Below are 6,079 nucleotides of genomic sequence, written 5' to 3' on the forward strand. Positions count from 1 at the left end.
GCATTCCAAACATAGAGGTATAACTTACTCACTTGTCATCATTTATTAAGAAATCGTACTTATAAATGTGACTGGCCAGTTTGGTAAGTTTTGCTTTGACTCTGCAGCCTGGTATCATATTTTGTATGTAAACTTCTAACAAGAAATAGTTTCATAAAGAAAACTGCAGTATAGCATTTAAGTATCTGAAAAAAAAAATTAAACCATCCAGCTGAATAATAATTAGAGTCTAGTCTGAAAATGCCATGTAGGCAGATCCACTCAGTTGATGATGTCATACCAATAGTGGGAATACATGCACACAGAGCAGGTAATTGTCTTTATGAGAACTGTGGAGAATAAGGCTGTAATGACAGAGTATATTCAACTACCGATAATATGCATATATTGGACTAGCTGGGGGAAGAAAAAAATGAAAATGGAGCTTTTCTGGTGAAACCACAGCATTTATACTTTTTTGGCATTTTGAGACAATCAGTGTGTAAGCAAAAATCCTTTCAGTCTTTTGTGTGGCACATTTTTCTGTACAATGAGTAGTTTCACATTAAGACAGATTATTCCAAGGATACTCTAGTGATAGAATGAGAAGAAATTCCACATTAACTTTCCAGAACATCTGATGAGTTTAATGGAAGCAAAAGCTGGCCATACCCACTCCTTCAGGATGTAACTAATGTTGATGCAGGGCATGCAGTGACCACAGCTGGGCCTTTTAGCCATTTCCCTTGACTGATGACCTCACAAGACTGATCAGTAGAACTGTCTATGCCAAGGTGATGGTAGGAAGCCCATACTAAGGTGAGGATGGTGGAAGATGACCAGGGATGCTTCACTGAGACTGCCACACTGGAGGTTGGTACAGAGAACTTTGGTGAAGGGTCCCAGTGATGTTTGTGAGGAGACTACTTTCCAATGTGTGAATGGAGAGGGTCTCATTCTGTCACATTAGAAAACACACAAACAAACCATGTGGCAGGAATAAGAAATATGAAGTAAAACAGATCAAAAACCAAAGAAAAAACCCTCCCCCCAAAAAAACAAAAGTCTAAGAGACAAACAGTTTGCAGGGTTGTGTGCTCTTGAATGTAAACATAGATGTTCCAGTTTACTGGCTTCTTCATGTCTTCCACATTGGTTATCCCACTGGATAAATTTTATTAAACATGTTCATTGAAAACTTCTCTATAGCTACTCTGTCTACAAGCTTTTCAAATTCTGTCACTACCATGCTTGTCTATAAAGAGGCATTAGACTTGATTAAGTTTGTTCTTTTGTTACTCTTATAGATATAAACACACATGAGCACACACACTAATTATTATTAAATTCTGTCCTCCAGCCATTAGTTTCATATAAGTTCTCAGATATGATGTTCTGAGGTTTCATGATGCTTTATTTAAAAGTTACTTTTTATGATATGCTTTTTTTGCAATGGAATCAATTCTATGGATGAGGGAAACTGGACAATGTGCTCCTCACTTGAACACACTTCTCACATTAAAGAATGTGTGCTCTAATGTTTTAACTTCCATATGACTTTGCAATCACTGTAGGGAGGCAACCAAGATGAATTTTTGAAACTCTATCAAGTAGCATAATCTTGGATTGTGAACAACCTCTTTGTGATTCATATAAACACTGACATATGAGTTTCCAACCTTCATTTCACAGTTTCCTTTTCAATATAATGAAAAAATACATCTCATAAAAACACTGTGACAAGTGGGTTGAGGCATGTGGAGTTCCCTGACTGGTCTGAGAGATTGCCTGTGAACAGTGTTCAGCATGAATTACAATGATGACAGTAGGTGATGCTGAATCAAGTTTATTATTCATTATAACACACTATTTCCAGAGAAGGAACAGCTTCCTCCACTATGGGTAATTCTTCTATCTTTTGGTAGAAGGACTCCACTCAATGATCTCAAGAACCAAAACCGAGTCAAACAGTAAGGCTACCTTGGTCCAAAGCTGTATTTCTTCCTGCCTGTGCTATCTGCCTTCTGTCACTACTTCCACCATTACAAATTCCTCTATTGAAAATGGAGATGTACAGAGTTTTTCTTTTGTGTGCTGATTTGCTTTTCTATTTTCAATGTTTTTCTAAGTAACCCCTTGATTTTTTTCTCCTATTATGGTTTTGTGAAGAACGTGAAGTATGTGAGTTTGCTCACAATCCAAGACTATGCCACTTGACTTGGATTCCACCTGCTCCTGAGGTTAGCTTTCAAACACAGACATCACCCTTCATCTCCCTGAAGTCTCCATGCTGTCTCCTCATGCTTCCTGTCTCTATTGTTGAATTTGCTATGGGTGGAACATTAAGGGATATCTGTCTGGGTCCACCCTATGGTTATAAGAGTAATTGCAAACTTTTGATACTGATCAATTATACAGATGTTTTAGAGGCATCTTTGTGTTCTCATGGTGGGCAGTCCCAAGAAAGGTATTCTTTATTTTTATTATTTTTAGTACAGTCTTTTTCTTTTTACTGAAAATATATTCTTCTCTCATACAATGCAAACTAACCACAGTTTCCCATCTGTCCACTCCTCTCAGTTACCCCCTATCTCCCCTCTTGTCTTGATCCACTCCCCCTCCCTTTCCTCTACAGAAAAGGACAGGTACTCAAGGGATAACAGTAAGACAGGACAAAACAAGATAAATATAGCAAGGTAAAAGCCCTCACACTGAGACTAGATGACAAAACCCAATAGGATAAATAGAGTCTCAAGGGCAGGCAAAGGAGTCAGAGATCCACCAGCTCTCACCGTTAGGAGTCCCACAAATCTCTAAGGTAACAGTCATAATATATATGAAGAAGACCTGGTACAGACCTGCTCAGGCCCAGAGGTTGTCCCTTCAGTGTCAATGAGCCCATATGAGCTCTGCTTAGTTGATTCAGTTGGCCATGTTCTCCTCCATACTCTGTAACTTATTTCTCCCCTCTTCCACAGGGTACTATAATCTCCTTGGCAAGGGAAGTGAATGAGAACTCCAATTTTGAACTCTTTCTTTTTATGTCTAGCTTGAGTATCTGTACCTGATCCCATCTGCTGCCAGAGGAAGCCATTCTGATGGCTACTGAACTTATTTAAAATAAATGAATAACTTCAGAGAGATTCATCCTGTTTTAAGATACCATCCTCGTATTTAGTCAATATCAAATATTCCCTCATAGCAATAATATTTTAAAACACTAAAATAGTGGTGAGTGTAATCTTTATTCTGTGTTTTCTCAAAGGCATTATTAATGGCTATATTGATGATGAGTAAGTTTCTTGGCTATTTCTATTATATTTTGTACTTTATGTGATGAATTAAAAGGTTATTAATTTTTATTATCAACATAAAATAATTTCAGCATAATTAAGATGTTATATAATTAAAATTGAAATCACTATGGATAGACAGATGGTTTCTGATATGTTGAAGAAGGTGAGAGCCTGTGTCCCTGAATGGGGAATAGAAGAAATTTTAAAGTTAGAAAAGACAACTTGTATAAAAAGTTAATACCTATCAAAACTTTCCTGACATCACACCTAGGCTTCCAGAAAAATGACTGTCATCAAGAAAACAAATTAGAATGAATAAAAGAATACATCATGCACTTTTGGGGGCATGTGAACTGGCCGAACCATTATAGAGAAATAGAATTATCATGTGACCCAGATGTGCCACTCCTGGGAATTAAATGGTTCTACATCTTAGGGAAATCAAAACAGCATTCCCCACATCTTTATATTTTTGTTGCAGTACTTTCTATCACAATGAATTTGCAGAACTCAGCCTTGGTTACACATAAAGAAAATACAACATATATACATGATTGAATATTTGTTCTAAAAATAACAATATAATTCTGTCATGTACAGAAAAAGCAAAGTGAGTGGGACTATAGATCATTATGTTAAATGAAATAAAACAAACTCATTAAGACAAATACCATGATTTTTTCTTATATATAGGATCTTTATCTTCTTAATATACAAAAGTAGTAAGGGACTAAGCTAGATGGAAAAGGGGACCAGTGTAAACACCACAAAAAGTAATAAGCATTCATATAATAATAATAAACAATATGAATGACATAAGATGCCAATATTAAGCACATGACTTTATACAATGAATGTGAGCTAGAGACTAATGATAGTGAAGTATCTTGTAAGTGTTGTTATGGGTTGAAGAGATGCCTCAGATTGATACTATTACAATGGACTCAATTTTACTATTTTATGGGTTCCCCAAAGTACAAAGCAACTGTTTTAGGGGCCTTCATAAAAACCTGAGACTCCAACTCCAGGAGATTGGAAAATTCCCTTATAGTTTCTGTGCACAGTGCATTCATATGGCCAATTGTCACACAGACACAAATTCACACACATAAATAAAAATGAATTTTCGAAAAAAGACTTGTTCTAGGAAACTACAACACTTTATTAGCCATTCACTCCCTGAAGTCACTACATTTCACAATATTTTAGAATTGAAATTGTAAATGGTTTTTAAATCCCCTGGAAAAACAATTACAGGGCTGCAGGTTGTATTATATTTTAATATAATATCTTATCTTTTTGTTTATATTCCCTAATTATTTGAAATCTTGTAAAAAAAAAAAAAAGCACTGCTTCTCTTCTATGTTTTCTGTGATGTTTTTATCATCTGAGATCTTCAGAAGATTTTTTTCTCTCCTGGGGTTACTTTGCATGTGATGAGACATAGCAGTGTAATATCATTACCACCAGATCCCAGCACCATTTCCTCACCCCCAGGAAGCTGTGGGTTACAGTTTCAATATCAAGTGTCCACTGCAGGCTGGTTTTAGTCTTTACTCTTTATTGGTGTCCTTCGGAGAGAATGTCTAGGCCCAGGAGGTGTGTCAGTTGATGACGCCTTTAACTATACTTGAGTACCAGTGTGGCCCTACATTGTTTTGTTCCTGACCTCATGAAGGGAAGCATTAGCTGTGTGCTACACTCCCAGACTGTAATATCTAATCAAAGCCATGTAGGTTTCATAAGTCACTTAATGTCCTTGAACTCCTGTGCTGTGCATTTTTGAAAGTATAAACATATGTATGTACTGTTTGGAAAATATAGATATTTAACAATCTTAGTTCTTCTAACTCGTGAGTGAAGAATATTTTTCCAGACTTTCATGCCTCCTATTTATTCCATAAATCTTTATACATTTTAGCACAGAGACAAGATCCAGTGTTTCTAGCCGCTTCACGCTGCTGTCACTTTTCCACAATGGTGGGTTGTAACTTGCAACCATGCCTCAAAATAAGCCCTTTCTCTTTTAATTTGTTTCTGCCTGGGTATTTTATCACAGAAATAGGAAACGAAAGTAAGAAGCCCAGGACTCCTCCACAGTTGTTCTTTAGAGTTTGTGTTTGGAAATGTTCTTTCTTAAGTAACGCAGTGCATCATTTTCTCTGAAATCTTTTTTTATGTTTCTTAACACTTTTCATAAGTTTTTTGTTGTTATTATCAAAAAAAGAAAGCTAAATCTATTGGAAAGGATGGAATAATCCTAGCAGCCTGAACTTCTGTGTAGAGACAGTATCAGGCATTTTCTGTTTTCATTTTAGGCCTTTCTCAACCACAAATCCCATCAGTTTTTGTATTTATGGACTTCAGAAAAGGGAGTCAATCCTTGAATTCAGGATTCTAAACCATTTCTTTGAACACTATACTCTGGGAAGCCTGTCAGTCCTAGTAAATTTCGGTCAACTTAATGGAAGTGCTACTAAAAGCTTTTATGTGGAATAATTTCATCAGAATATAAAATAATGCACGAGATATTATGGAATTCAATGCATGTTAAGAAAGTATTATAACTTCAAGAAGTCCTTGTTTTTTACTGCTGAGTAGTACTCTAATATGTATATATTCCGTACTTTCTTCATCCATTCTTCAATTGAAGGGCATCTAGGTTGTTTCCAAGTTCTGGCTATTACAAACAATGCTGCTATGAACATAGTAGAGCATATACTTTTGTTGTATGATAAGGCCTCTCTTGGGTATATTCCCAAGAGTGGTATTGCTGGGTCCATGGGTAGGTTGATCCCAAATTT

Source organism: Alexandromys fortis, unplaced genomic scaffold, assembly GCF_014885135.2.
Source record: "Alexandromys fortis isolate MF-2015 unplaced genomic scaffold, M_Fortis_MF-2015_v1.1 scaffold_270, whole genome shotgun sequence".
Classification (NCBI taxonomy): Eukaryota; Metazoa; Chordata; class Mammalia; order Rodentia; family Cricetidae; genus Alexandromys; species Alexandromys fortis.